We start from the raw sequence: 14,905 nt of genomic DNA on the forward strand, positions 1-14,905 counted from the left end.
GCTGCATTCCTTGCTCAGTACATCAAACTGATGATCTAGTATTACCCAAGGCAAACAGAGGATTGCCCCCACTGCCTTACGTCTGTGAAAAGCAAGTGAGGCCTGTCCGATACATGTGTGCGCTAATACATGTGCAACGAAGTAACTTTCCAAACCAACAGGTAGTATCATTTCATTACAAATACAGACTAAAAAGACCCAGTATTGTGGAAAAAGACAAGAGCCCATTCCAAATTGCAGACCATGTACAGCATGGCTAGTATGCCACCCACCAGTAGCAGCATTTATGTAGTATGCCATTTGGAATGTTCCCAAACACTCAGCTAGCTACTACAACCCCGAGTCCAAAAAAGTTGGGACAAAATACAAATTGTAAATAAAAACAGAATGCAATAATTTACAAATCTCAACTGTTATTGTATTCACAATAGAACAGACAACACATCAAATGTCCAAAGTGAGACATTTTGAAATTTCATGACCAACATCTCAAAAAAATAAATAAATAAAAAAATTTAAATAAAAGGGGGGGGGGGGGGGGGGCAATAAGAGGCTGGAAAAGTTAAAGGTACAAAAAAAAAAAAAAAAGGAACAGCGGCTCTCAGAAGTAAAGACGGGAAGAGGATCACCAATCCCCCCAATTCTGCGCCGACAAATAGTGGAGCAATCTCAGAAAGGATTTCGACAGTGTAAAATTGCAAAGAGTTTGAACACATCATCTACAGTGCATATCATTAAAAGATTCAGAGAATCTGGAAGAATCTGTGCATAAGGGTCAAGGCCGGAAAGCCATACTGGGTGCCCGTGATCTTCGGGCCCTTAGACAGCACTGCATCACATACAGGCATGCTTCTGTATTGGAAGTCACAAAATGGGCTCAGGAATATTTCCAGAGAACATTACCTGTGAACACAATTCACCGTGCCATCCGCCGTTGCCAGCTAAAACTCTATAGTTCAAAGAAGAAGCCGTATCTAAACGTGATCCCGAAGCGCAGACGTCTTCTCTGGGCCAAGGCTCATTTAAAACGGACCGTGGCAAAGTGGAAAACTGTTCTGTGGTCAGACGAATCAAAATTTGAAGTTCTTTATGGAAATCAGGGACGCCGTGTCACTCGGACTAAAGAGGAGAAGGACAACCCAAGTTATCAGCGCTCAGTTCAGAAGCCTGCATCTCTGATGGTATGGGGTTGCATTAGTGTGTGGGGCATCGGCAGCTTACATATCTGGAAAGACACCATCAGTGCTGAAAGGTATATCCAGGTTCTAGAGCAACATATGCTCCCATCCAGACAACGTCTCTTTCAGGGAAAACCTTGCATTTTCCAACATGACGATGCCAAACCACATACTGCATCAATTACAGCATCATAGCTGCGTAGAAGGGTCCAGGTACTGAACTGGCCAGCCTGCTGTCCAGATCCTTCACCCATAGAAAACATTTGGCGCATCATAAAACGGAAGATACGACAAAAAAGACCTAAGACAGTTGAGCAACTAGAATCCTACATTAGACAAGAATGGGTTAACATTCCTATCCCTAAACTTGAGCAACTTGTCTCCTCAGTCCCCAGACGTTTACAGACTCGTAAAAGAGAAAAGATGTCTCACCGTGGTAAACATGGCCTTGTCCCAACTTTGTGCTGTCATGAAAATTAAAAAAAAAAAAAAAAAAAAAACACCCACAATTTCTCTTTAAATGATACATTTTCTCAGTTTAAACATTTGATACGTCATCTATGTTCTATTCTGAATAAAATATGGAATTTTGAAACTTCCACATCATTGCATTCTGTTTTTATTTACAATTTGTACTTTGTCTCAACTTTTTTGGAATCGGGGTTGTACTTTAAAGCTGATGGGAAACTATTCAGCCTGTCTGTATTTCCAATGCTGGGCTTAGCCATTTAAATACAAAAATGTAGTTGCATTCTTAGAAACGTGGCTCCATCAGACACTCATTCTGTGGTTGGTTTGTTGAAAGCGGAGAACGAGCTACATGCTTTAAAAAGGTGGCTTCATCTCCCATCCTAAAGGGTTCTTTACCCTGTCTAAGCAGACCTAATTGAACTCCCATCAAAAGAGATTTTAGGTCAAGCCATTTTAGGAAGTTCGAGGGCTTGACAACTCATTTGCATCCTTTACTCACATTAGTTCCTTGTCTCCTGCTGATTTACCCAGCTGAACAACCAACCACAGAACTATGTTGGAGGCCAGCATGTCAATTAAGCATCAATCAGAACTGAAGTGTTGTTCCAGGCCAACTAGCACCAGTGCTGCATGACATGACCCACTGCAAACTAGAAGCACCAGTCAACCATGGGCATTTGGTCAGCTTATAGTGCATTTCTTCCCCCATTTGTGTAGGTCATCCAAGCCACCTTAAGTGTGTCAAGTCTGAACAAGTGGCAGAGTTGAATGATTCTCACTCCCATCTGAACATGAAGTACTTGGCAGTCTTCAATGCCATGGGCACACAATAGAGGAATAGACTGGGTCTGGTTTTTAAGACTGTTCTGTGAAGGCCTAAAAGAGTGCAATTAACAGACAATGAATAAAAGTGAGGGGGGAAAAATCCAGACAATTAGTTTAAAACTATACAGCCTTTTGATTTCATAAAGTCAGTGAAATGTTTCTGTAATCTCAAAAAATAAAAAAAATAAAAAGCCCAGGCCATTCTGTGGCTGGGAAGTTAATTTGAGGGGATTCCCTAGCAAATAATGCACATGAAATTGCTTGCTTCATGCAATCAAGCAGACAGGAAGCCCAGTGTGCAGGTTTACCTTCTTTTGGGTTTTACAGTAGCTGGCAGCCACAGTTACATTACTGCCATCTACAGGTTTACCTTGACTGTGCATTGACAGTTACATCACCAAACTGCTGATCACACTGAAGTGCTCACTGACCTCTGATATTTATTAGTTTGGTCCTCCGTTTCCCCTTCCTTCACATCTCACTTTACTTTAGTCAGTCTTTCATATTTCAGTCATGTCTCCCATCTTCTATTTCAAATTTGTATCCCACAATGCCTTGTGTGAACAGGGAAAGCCCACCATGTGATGCATCTAGAGTTGGTAATGACTAAAGCGGGCGGGGGCGCACAGCCCCAAATTTCATTAATTATTCTAATTAAAAAAAACCCTAAAGATCGGAAGTTTGATTTGAATTCGGTAACTTTCGGTCCACTAAACAAATAATTGGGTGTCAGAGTTCTTTATGACCTAGGCTTAAAATCTGAAAGGCAGTCTACCTTTAAGCTAAGGAAATATAGCTGATCTATTAGCAAAGTTGTTGAGCTGTAGTTTATTACGTTTCCCCAACACAAGGCCAAAGTCTCAAGCCACCTCGTTTCTAACCAAGTTAGAAAGGCTACTTTTTGGAACCACTTATTTTATGAAACCCACCACACACAGCATTTAGGTTCCATGCCTACACTCAAGTCCCCATATGTGCCTCAAAATAAAAAGTGCATGTTTATTTCATTAACCAAATTAATGTTCATGCAGTGTGTCCTTCTGCATTTAAGTTGAAAGTAAGCACTAATTTATGCTTGACAAAGTTAGCCTTAAATACGTAGGACAAACTGATCAGGAAAGACAGGATGCAAGAATGCATGCATAAAGGTTACTGCAAACATCATAAAGGGCAACACTTATTGAATGCCAGAATGAAAACACCCCCACACACCCAAGGTAAGGCCTGGCAACATACCATACAAATGCTGTCAATGTCTTTTATGTAAAAGCTAGACAATATTGTTTGTTGTTGCAGAATTAGTCTGTGCAAAGTATCTTGCAACATACAAATAAAAGTGGCAAAAGCATGATAAAACAGGTTAAATGAATGCTGGCTGATCTTGGAGTGTGACTTTTTTTGGATTTCTTACAAGACAACTCATGTCTGCAAGTTGCAGACAGGGCACCACAATACATTATTGCGAGTCCTGTAATTAGTGCAATATGAAATTAAAGCCAGCCTTTTTGGAATGAATTATAAAAAGAATTGTGCTACATTGCCTGCTGACATGTTAACTCCAAAATAAACTGCAAAAAAGTTCAATTCTACTGTGTGGTGTGAAAAGTAAGCCAGGAAAAACACCACTGTAGTTTTTAAAATGGCCATCATTTTTTTTTTTTTGCATGTGTACAGTGAGAAAAAAAAAAAGTGCGTGTGTGTGTGGGGGGGGGAATCCAGACACCATCCTGCATTTCCTCTTTTCAGGTTCATGCTGTCTGGGGTGAATTTGGTTTGCGTTGCCACAGACTCCAAGCTGTCTCCATCTGTCCACAATACATTTTTACACACTCCGTGCGTTTACATGCACATCCAAATCGAGCTGCTGTCAGTAATCGAGCAAAGGGTCCCAGCAGGGGTGCTAGAGAAATCCGATCCTACATGCACACAAGGAAATCGAGCTATTGTGTGAGGTACATTGTGCACCCGAGTTATAGGTGGCGCTACACGCCCCATCGTGTTGGTACACTTCCGGTTGTCGTCATGAAGAGCTATTCAAGCGTGTAAACAAAGTTATCAGTTCGTGTTCTCCATTGCGCGTTTTTCTCCCATCCATGAATTTTAATATATTCAACTCCTTAAGCTGAATGAGCATGAACTCTGTCTCCTCATTGCTCCAGAAGTGCACATTTCTGCTCGCCATTTTCTCTTCTTCGTTTGTTCCTCCTGACCTCTTCTGCTGCTCGCTACTACTGTTGTAATGCCGACCGAGGCTGTCGTGTTTCCCGCTTGTGGTCTCGTCACTCCTGGAAGGGGCAGTGCTGAAAGTAAGGAGCTACGTAGTCGAGCTAGATAGGGTATACATGCACTAAGTAGCTTGACAAAAATCGCATAATCTAGGTCGCGTAGCTCGATTACGAGAAATCAAGTTCGGTTCAATTTCAGCCTAGCTAAGGTGTATCCATGGCATTTAGAACTTCGATTTCAGTCGAGCAACGGCAGAAATTCGATTTTCTCTATGTGCATGTAAACGCACTGAGTGACCGAGGGTCAGTCTACCCTATGACTTCAGGTGTTCTAATCACAAGACCAGCAGCAAAATTACCAAGACAACCTACCCTCTGGTCAAATTTCTAATCGGACACTAGGAACAGGAGGATTTTTGCTCCAACATGGAAGCCTGTACACCACTAGCAAGAAAAGGGAACACGGACACCATGAGAGGAAGACAGAAAAGTGAAGCTGGATGGGATCTAAGAGAGTCTCCAGAGACCAACAGATTCTCATTCATTCTTAATTTCATTTGTTCTGCTCAAGATTAAATTCCATTGTTTTTCATAGCTGAATGAAGACTGAGGCTCATCTGATAACGTTCATTATAAACAACGGTGCATGAGGGGACATGCACGTCTTCATTTCCCGTGCTTACACATTCACACCCACAAAACAGATACACAGATTTGGCAGCTCTCCATCACCACAGCACAAGTGGTTGTGTTCAGGAGGAATTTCCCCTGAAAATATTGTGGAATTCTACAAATTCCCAGATGCAGCCCACAAGAAAAGGGCAAATACAGGACAGCGAGGGAGGGGTGGGTGGGTTTGCTCTTTTCTCCAAGGTTCCAAGTTCAAATCTGTTGACCTGCCAACACTCAAATCAGTTTAAAAAAAAAACAAAAAAAACCATCCTTATTACACAGCTTACAAATTGGGGGGGGGGGGGGAGGGCAACAGTTCTCAAATTACAACTTAAATTTATACATGACCAAAAAAAAAAAAAAAAAATTTACACTGAAATATTAAGATCACATGTTCTACTTTAGGTTGCCTAAAGTAAGCCTAATGCCGGTCACCTGATGAAACAACTTTGGATAAATGCTTGCCATTTGTTTCCACATTTTTAAAAACCTCAGATCTTGATTCAAGGTAAAATGGAATAAGTGAAGTTACATACATTTATTGGAGGCACTCAATCTCAGTAGTTCAAACTTGTGAATTCTGCTGGGCATATAGAACACTATATACATGTGCTACACAATTAGGTACACCATATATCAAGCACATGAAGAAAGCCATTTGGGATTCAGTCTGTTCAACTGGCTTACAAAAAAAAAAAAAAAAAAAACCCACACAAGGCAAGAGGAAACAAAAGCTGCAAAATAGCCAAGTCAGCAATCAGATGTGATCATGTAAATGGATCAGTAATAAAGACTAAAGATCTTCCCTACATTTATGCAATATAAAGTGCTTTGCCTCCCCTGTGGAGCAGTAGAACATTAGTGGCTCATTAGCATTCAAATACCAAATCTTTCAAGTAATTAAAAATTTGAAAGTAAATTTCAAGGAATGTCAACCCTATAATATACAGCAGCTGTTGGGCATGTCAGTGCAAAATAATCTATTATATACAGTTAAGTAAAAGTCTAGCATCACTGAATATATTTGCTTGATCCAAGAATATGATGACTTAACTGGTTAAAAAGAGGGCTACATGGACAAAACAATTGAGAAGAGTCACTTTATTTCATTCCTTCACTGAAGTCATCCTTAGCTCACGTCACACAAACTCCAGCTTATAACATCCCAAGCTCAGTCCAACTGCAGCCCCTTGCTCAGCACTGAGTCAATGTCCAAAACAGTGGACTTCGTTCAATGTTTACTTGATCATGGTTTGATAATTAACAAGGGCTGCTTTGCTTTTGGTCACACACTAAGGCTTGTTGGCACAAGCCCCATGACCACACAGCCCCCCCCCACACACACAGCTTCTTGGCCATAATACATGGAGTGGTGTCAAATTGAAGGTGCATGTCAGGAGTTAAGACCTGAAAGAGGAAACGCGTTTCAGTTCCAGGATAAATGTAGAAAACATCCTGTGCACTGAACTCCCAAGTGCTTCCTGAAACACTCCTCTGTAAGCTCTGAGAAAAATACATGCACAAAAACCCACTTCGGGATGAGACTAATGCGATATGGCATGGCTGTTGATACCAGATGGGCTGGTTTAGTTCCTGGATGTCTGAAACACTTCACTCCAACAGAATCAGTTTATGTGCAGCAGAGATAAAGTGGAGAAAATCCAGGGTCCCTACTGACCTGTGGTGGGTTTCCCCAAAAGTCTCTTAAGAGCATCTGAACTAGCGAGAGATCATTGTGCTGCTCGCGCTACCATTTAACTAGTCTGGTTAACACCAGACCATATCACAAGTGAAATATGGTCTGGAATCCGCCTATTGAATTTCTCGTAGGGGAGGTATGGTTTACGATTGTCAACGGCCGTTTATTGGACGTTGCGAATGTCTTATCATTTGGCGTATACATAGCCCATGGCCAATCATGGCAGTTGTACCCAGTGACATAGTTAGAGCGACGAAGAGGCAAAGAAGAGAAAGAGAAGGCAAAACAAAAATAGGAAAACAATGGCACCGAGCGATTACTGCCGTTTGTGCAAGACAAAGCTTGATCGAAAGTTTGGTTCGTAATCGCTCGCCGCCATGTTAAATGTGATCCGTAAACAGTCCCAAATAAACTACAAGCTTCCGTTTGTCGAGTAGTATGCGTCACCATCTTTCCACCCCTCCCCACTCTCTGATTGGCTCCCTAACTCAGGCGAGCCTTTAGACCATAGTTTCCATGGTGTCTTTTCAGATCGGAAAGATTGTGCAAAGCAGCATGGGATTTCCCAGGCTACCATTTAACGGTAATTTGTGCTACAATGCTTTTGGGGAAACTCAGCACCGTTTGGCTACCAGTCTCTCCTTGCCAAGTTCACAGCTTCACTCAAAATCAGCCAAGTTTTATCACTCAAATTCATACCTCCGTCTCCAAACCTCACCAACAGTTCTCTTCTCTCCTCAACTCCCCACCAGCTGCACCTCAGTCATCCATCACCACAGAGAACTTTGTGGTCTTTTTTTGAGGAAGACCATAGCCATCTCCAACTCCTTCACCACACCTGCCTCCCCTCGCAGTCTCCTCTCCCCTACTCTCTACCTTTTCTCCCCTTTCCACTTCAGATGTCTCCCAGCTCCTGCTCTCACTGACCACCTGTGCCTTTGACCCCATCCTCTTCTCTCTCCTCATCCTCCCATTTATCACCTCCCTCATCAACTCCTTGTCCTCTGGATACTTTCCCTCCAGCTTCACATCACTCCTCTGCTGAAAAACCCACCCTAGACCCAGGTCATCCAGAACTACCACCTAGTTTCTCTTCTCCCCTTCCTATCGAAGACGCTTTAACATGCTGTTACCAACTCTCCTTTTTTGCTCACAGAACAACCTCCTGGTTGTCCATCCAGAGCTGGATGGACAACCATCATCTGACGCTCAACCCAGGCAAGATAGTCAACATTCCTGCTCCATCCTCTCCACCCCAGAGATCATCTCCTTTGGGGGAGGGGGGCATCTACCTAGGGGTCATGTTTAGAGACAAACTCTCCTCAGTGAACATCACTGCAGACCCAGACGTGTAGATTCTTCCTCTACAACATCCAAAGAACCCACCCCTTCCTCACCACCTACTCTACTCAGATCCTGGTCCAAGCACAGATCCTCTCCTGCTTGGACTACTGCAACTACCTCCTTGCTGGCCTTCCAGCTCCTGCCATCAGACCCCTGCAGCTCATCCAAAATCCTGCAGCTTGCCTGGTCTTCAACCTCCCTTGCCCTTCCCATGTCACCCCTCTGCTTGCTGACCTGCACTGGCTTTCCTATTGCAGCTTGTATCAAATTTAAGACATTGGTGCTAGTTTACCAGGCTGGCAAAGGGTTAGGGCCAGCATACCTCCAGAGTCTGAGCCACCCCTACATACCAGCCAGATACCTACACTCCACTACTGCTGGTCACCTGGCCCCTCTCCTCCCCAGCCCGCTCAAGACTGCTGTCCGTCAGTGTTGTTTGTTAGCGCACCTTTTTTTTCATGACTAAAACAAGACAGTGACGAGCTAAACATAACTCTGATCATGAAAATATGACTAGATGCATCCGTTTTCGTTGACGAGACGAAAATGTTAGTGGGTTGGCTATAGGACTATCAAAATGCATGGCATTTCCTCCAACAGCACGTGCAACCTGCCTGCCAAATGCTGAAAATATCAGCAATGCACTGCATCCTGTCCTTGTTTGGCCACGCCCACCAGGCACAGAGCACACAGTTCATGGACCATGGCGGCGGCAACGTCAGCACAAGGGCTTGGCGGGTGGAAAAGACAATTTATGGACATACTTTACACATAATCCAGCAGAAAAAACGGAATGCCTTGTAGTGGGAGACAGAGGTACACGCTGTGGCTATAAACCACGTGGCAAGAATACGACAGACCTCAAGAGGCATCTAAAGGCTCACCATGCTGCCATTTCTGCGACGGTAAGTTAACGTTACAATAAGTCCTTAACAGATCACGTATACGTTTGCTAGCTTTGGTTAACGTCACTCAACAATCGGGCTGTGATGAATTTCCGATGAAGTTTTCCAAAACACCGTGACCTGGCGAAAATGAATGGGACCGCTAGCTTCATGCTAAAGTTGGCTTGGTTAAGCTAATTTAAATTCAATTAACATGTCATGAATAAAACTTGTCCTGCAGGGATTATTGGTGGGACAGCAACTGAATGCTTTGTCATATATTGACCCACATTTGAGTTACTGTGAAACATACGGGGGGGAAATGTAGCTTTTCAGACCTGTTGCTGTGCCTTAATATATTGCATCATGTTAAACGGAGGCAGAAACAAGTCTGTGAACAATGGAGCATGCGCACTAGCAGACATCCCAGCCTGCAGAAACTCATTTCAGGGAGGTGTTTTGACGCATGACCCCCCCGTCAGTGGGGGGGGGCACGACACCTCCCTGAAAGGAGTTTGGATGTCTGTAAACCAGTCAGGATGCTCTTTTTCTAGCATGTACTACATGAACAGGCACACACACGTAGACTCTCGCTCTCCGTCATATGCGTGATGCAGACATTAATGTTTCGCATGCACGCTCTTGCTCGCTTGCTCTAGATTCCGGGAGATATTCTCCAATTTGCGGCCATCAGGGAGCCACCATCAATATGCGGGAGACTCCCGGAACTTCCGGGAGACTTGGGATGTCTGCACTGGACAGGTGTTTATGTAGAGAGCATGCACACTTCAATTACATATAAACATAACAGACTACACGAGTTGGCAAATAGCACACTGCTAATCAAGGCAGACTCATGTTTACAAAAAAAATTGTATTTTTTTATATATATATATATAAAAAATATAGAAATAAAGTTATGTAGAAAAAGAGTTTGGAGATGTCAACATCATATCCATATCTACTTAAATCAGACAAAAGGTGGTGTCTGACTTTTCTTGAACGACAATTTAGATCTTCTAGAAGTTGGAATCTGGTTCCATACCCTAACACCAGCACAGGAAAAGGAGTTCTTTTGTAGCTTTGTACAAGAACACTGAGTATATAAGTTCTTGGAGTAAGATGACCTAGTATTATAAGAATATAACTTACAAATGTTTGAGGGTGCACTTTAACAATGTCATACATATTGGTTTTGGAAAACAATGGAAGGGCACTTTATCAACAAAATGGATTAAAGCTCGTTTTTGTAGGATTAATACTTTGAGTTTTACAAGCCTGTCCCCAAGAACTAAGACCATATGTTAAATAAGGTTGAATCAGAGAGCGATATAAAAATGTCATAAGGGTATGTAGTGGAATAAAATGTCTAAGCTTGGCCAAAAGGCCGACAACCTTGCTTATTTTGTTGCAAATAAAGTCAATATGAGGCTTCCAAGATTGTCATCGATTATTAAACCCAAATATTTGACATACTTTTTACGTTCAAGTGAAACAAGTTTGTTTTGAGACACTGTTTTGAGAGCATGTTATGCACAACCCGTCAACCTTGATTACAATTTCCTATCTCTGTATTAGCCTAATTTAATTTAAAGTAATTATTTTTTTGACTAAAATGACTAAAACCCTTTTAGTTTTCATCGACTAAAACTAGACCAAAACTATCAAGGATGGAACTGACTAAAATGTGACTAAAACTCAAGCATTTCATCCAAAAGCCTAAAACTAAATCAAAAATGGCTGCCAAAAACTGCTGTCTGTTCTGGCACCCTGTTGGTGACATGACCTTCCCACTGAGGTCAAAACTGCCGACTCCCTGACCACCTTCAAGCACAGACTGAACCTGCCTACTATGCAGCTTCATGTCGGTCTAGACCAACCCAGGCTGTGTACCATCTAGCCTGGGGTTAACCATTTGAGTTCTCCATTTAGTTGTACCTTGTATCCTTGGCTGTTTGAGCTTTGGTATTTCAACAGAATATTACACCAAGCAATATTCTGTCACTTTTAGTGCCAGCTGAAAAACTTTAGAAGTTCAACACTTTGTGAACCTGACTTGTGTCACTCTGGATAAGAGCATCTGCTAAATGCCATGCAGCATTTCAGAAGGTGCTGATCTCCTGGGTCTTGATCTCACACAGTTTCTAGAAATTATGCAGAATAGTACCAAAAAAATAAGCCACATGAGAAGAGCCACAGCAGAATGGTCAGACTGGTTTAAGTTGAAAGGAAGAACTGCGTTGACTCAACTACCTCTTCACAACTGTGGTGAGCAGAAAAGCATCTCAAAACAAAGCCATGAAGTGGATGGGCTACAACAGCAGAAGACTACATCGGGTTCCACTTCTGTCAGCCAAGAACAGAATTCCAAGGGTACAGTGAGCACAGGCCCCTGAAACTGGACACCAAAAATAAGGACGCACATTGGGCTTTTTCAGTCTTTAACTAGGCACACTTCGTGAACAGAGACTCCTGGCCTTCATGCTTGGCTGATTAAATAACTGCATGATTGATTCCTATTAAAGTGGCCAGCGAGACCGATTTTTATATACAAAGGACACATTTATACACTTCAGAAAAAAAATTTGAATATTTTGCATTGCTGCATAGAAATACGAAAAAAAACCATCCATAAATAAGCTATAGTATTCATTCCTCCCCCCAAGGAACCATATTCATAAATAATTGTTAGTTGCATCAGTGTAATGAAAAATGTTTATCCCATCCTTTTATTCCATCTCTGTAACCCCCTCCTGCTGTTCTGGGTGTGGTGGTCTGAGAGATCAGCGAGTTTCTGCCTTCTGTGACACTCCAGATGGATCACCATTTCCTCCTGACCAGAGCCAAAGCCCCACACACACACACCTCGCCAAGAGAGCTTCACTTTCCCCATCCAGCTTTTTGTGTGTACACACATGTATATCTAATCCTGCATACTGAATTCAGGCAGAGGATGCAGATGTGTAAACCCAGAGAGAGTGAGAGGGTGGGAAGGATGTGTCAAACAATATCCTATTGAGCAGAGGCACAGTTTCAGCCTAAAGTGACCACCACCCACCTACATTCCTCCCCCTCATGTGCCTCTCTTCCCCCCTCTCCACAAATTGCATTTCTCACCCTCAGTCCTGTTGATATTCTAGAAAGCACTACATGTAAAATCTGTCTCCTACACACGTCCTGTAAGCACGCCAACCTACAGTATCCAATAAGCATGGTTTAAAAAGCTGTGTTCACATGTATACCGGTACAATAGTGGTATAACTATCGATACAAAGTATACCGGTACAGTTTAGTGCATCTGTCCACACTAGCGAGAAATGTTTGCGGTTTTCTTTCACGGTAGTTGAAATGCACATGCGCGAAATGTTTCCGTGGTTACCAAGTAACTTCCTTCCGAGAATATGGCGGATGAAATAACGCGTGTGTGCTTTTTGTTGTCAATGTACAGTCCATTTCTGGTGGTCATTTATTCAGTCGAATCATATAAAACGCGCGAGGCAGTTGAGAAAGAAACCAAGAAAAAACAAGTCTCCGTTCTTCACTATTTTATTCAGCGAAGACAGACATCCATTGAGGTGTGTGACTTTGCACATGCGCATTATATTTGTATCGATACAGAACCGCTTCATCTGTTCACACTACAGCGAAGCGCTAGTCTGGTTAACACCAGACCATATCACAAGTGAAATATGGTCTGGAATCCGCCTACTGAATTTCTTGTAGGGGAGGTGTGGTTTACGATTGTCAACAGCCGTTTATTGGACGTTGCGAATGTCTATCATTTGGCGTATACGTAGCCCATGGCCAATCATGGCAGTTGTACCCGGTGACGTAGTTAGAGCGACGAAGAAAGACACCAACACCAAACGCTCTTTTTTTAAAACAAACTTTCGCTCTAAACTATTCAGAACAGTGTCTAAAGCTTGATCGAAAGTTTGGTTCGTATCGCTTGCCGCCATGTTAAACATGATCCGTAAACAGTCCCAAATAAACTACAAGCTTCCGTTTGTCGAGTAGTACACGTCACCGTCTTTCCACCCCTCCCCACTCTCTGATTGGCTCCCTAACTCAGGCGAGCCTTTAGACCATAGTTTCCATGCTGTCTTTTCAGACTGGAACGATTGTGCAAAGCAGCATGGGATTTCCCAGGCTAGCGAAGCGCTACAGTATCGATACAAAACCCATACATTTGTGGGTTTTGTACCAACAGTTATACCGCTACAGTACCGGTATAGTTGCTAGTGTGGACCGGTGTTGCGGTACGAAAGTAGTATCGTATCTGTACAAAATCCCTAGTGAAACCAGGGTAATAGTCAGCTAGTGAAGCCATTCTCTTACTGTGAACACTTCTAGCCCATACAGAATAGGAGAGCATTCAGGTTTCATGGAGACTGTTCAAGGCACACTGGCCATTTTACAACTGCACTTAATTTGTAGCCCAGTATTTTTACCTCTGCTTACATTTTCAATGCAATTTGTTTGCCCATCTACCTGCAAGCAGGTAGAATGATACTGAAACCTTGAGTATCAAATGTTTATAAGCACAACTTTATTCAAATCACACACTTGTGAAATTCCTCTCTGCATTTAACCCATCTGAAGCAGTGAACACACACAGCAATGGGCAGCCATGCCAACAGCACCTGGGGAGCAGTTGGGGAGTTAGGTGCCTCGCTCAAGGCCATCCCATATTAACCTAACCGCAGATCTTTGGATTGTAGGAGGAAACCAGAACACCCAGAGGAAACCCACGCAGACACAGGGAGAACATGCAAACTCCACACAGAAAGGCCCCCGCTGGCCGCTAACCCAGAACCGTCTTGCTATGAGGCAACCGTGCTAACCACTTACACCACCGTGCCGCCCTTATATCCAATATTTAAATATAGCTTTTAAAAAAAAAAAAATCTTGCACAAAACTGCAGCTTTACTGAATTAAAATCATTCACCTTCATGACAAAGTAATAAAAGCCTAACAGATTACAAAATCATGTCTCTTAATATGTAAATTTCTACAAAAATGTCCAATTCCAACCTTTTCCATTTATTAGAGGATTGGATTAAATTCATTTTTCCTTCCCATAATTAATTCACTAGTTTTTGTGGGCATCAGCCTGATTCTAATGCCGCTTTTCCACTACCAACATGGCTGAGTTGGGCTGAGCCGTGCTGAGTCGAGCTGAGTTGGGCTGAGTGGGGCTGTTGGAGTTGCATTTCGACTACAACCACGCTGAACCATGCTGGCTGGAAGTGGGTGGACACATTGGGTGGAGTTAGCGAAAGTGGGTGGACGTCAGGTGATGTCGTTAGGCGGCGCAAACAGTGATGGTGATCTTTTAAGCGGTAGTCTCACAACCCGGAGAGTAAACAATAAACATGGAGGACATGGAGTCGTTAGTGTTGCTGGTCTTGGTGCTGTGGCTTGTTGTCGCCGACAACGCCAACAGATACTGGCAAGAGCGTATAGATGAGGCGAGGCGCATAAGGCTTCATAATTCTTGTAATTCTCCTTCTTCCGGGTTTACAGATCCCAGCGTGCTCGTGGGGCGTGTGAGGACACGCCTCCTCACCAATCAGTGCACAGGGGAGTGTCTGCTCACGCCCCAG

General features: G+C 43.0%; 1 protein-coding gene across 1 annotated transcript in view; it reads right to left on the bottom strand.

Moving 5' to 3' along the window:
- Nucleotides 1-14,905, bottom strand: part of vat1 (vesicle amine transport 1) — a 46,561-nt gene that overhangs the window by 17,547 nt on the left and 14,109 nt on the right. The gene's annotated exons all lie outside the window — the stretch shown is intronic.

This window comes from Neoarius graeffei, chromosome 20, assembly GCF_027579695.1.
Source record: "Neoarius graeffei isolate fNeoGra1 chromosome 20, fNeoGra1.pri, whole genome shotgun sequence".
Lineage (NCBI taxonomy): Eukaryota > Metazoa > Chordata > Actinopteri > Siluriformes > Ariidae > Neoarius > Neoarius graeffei.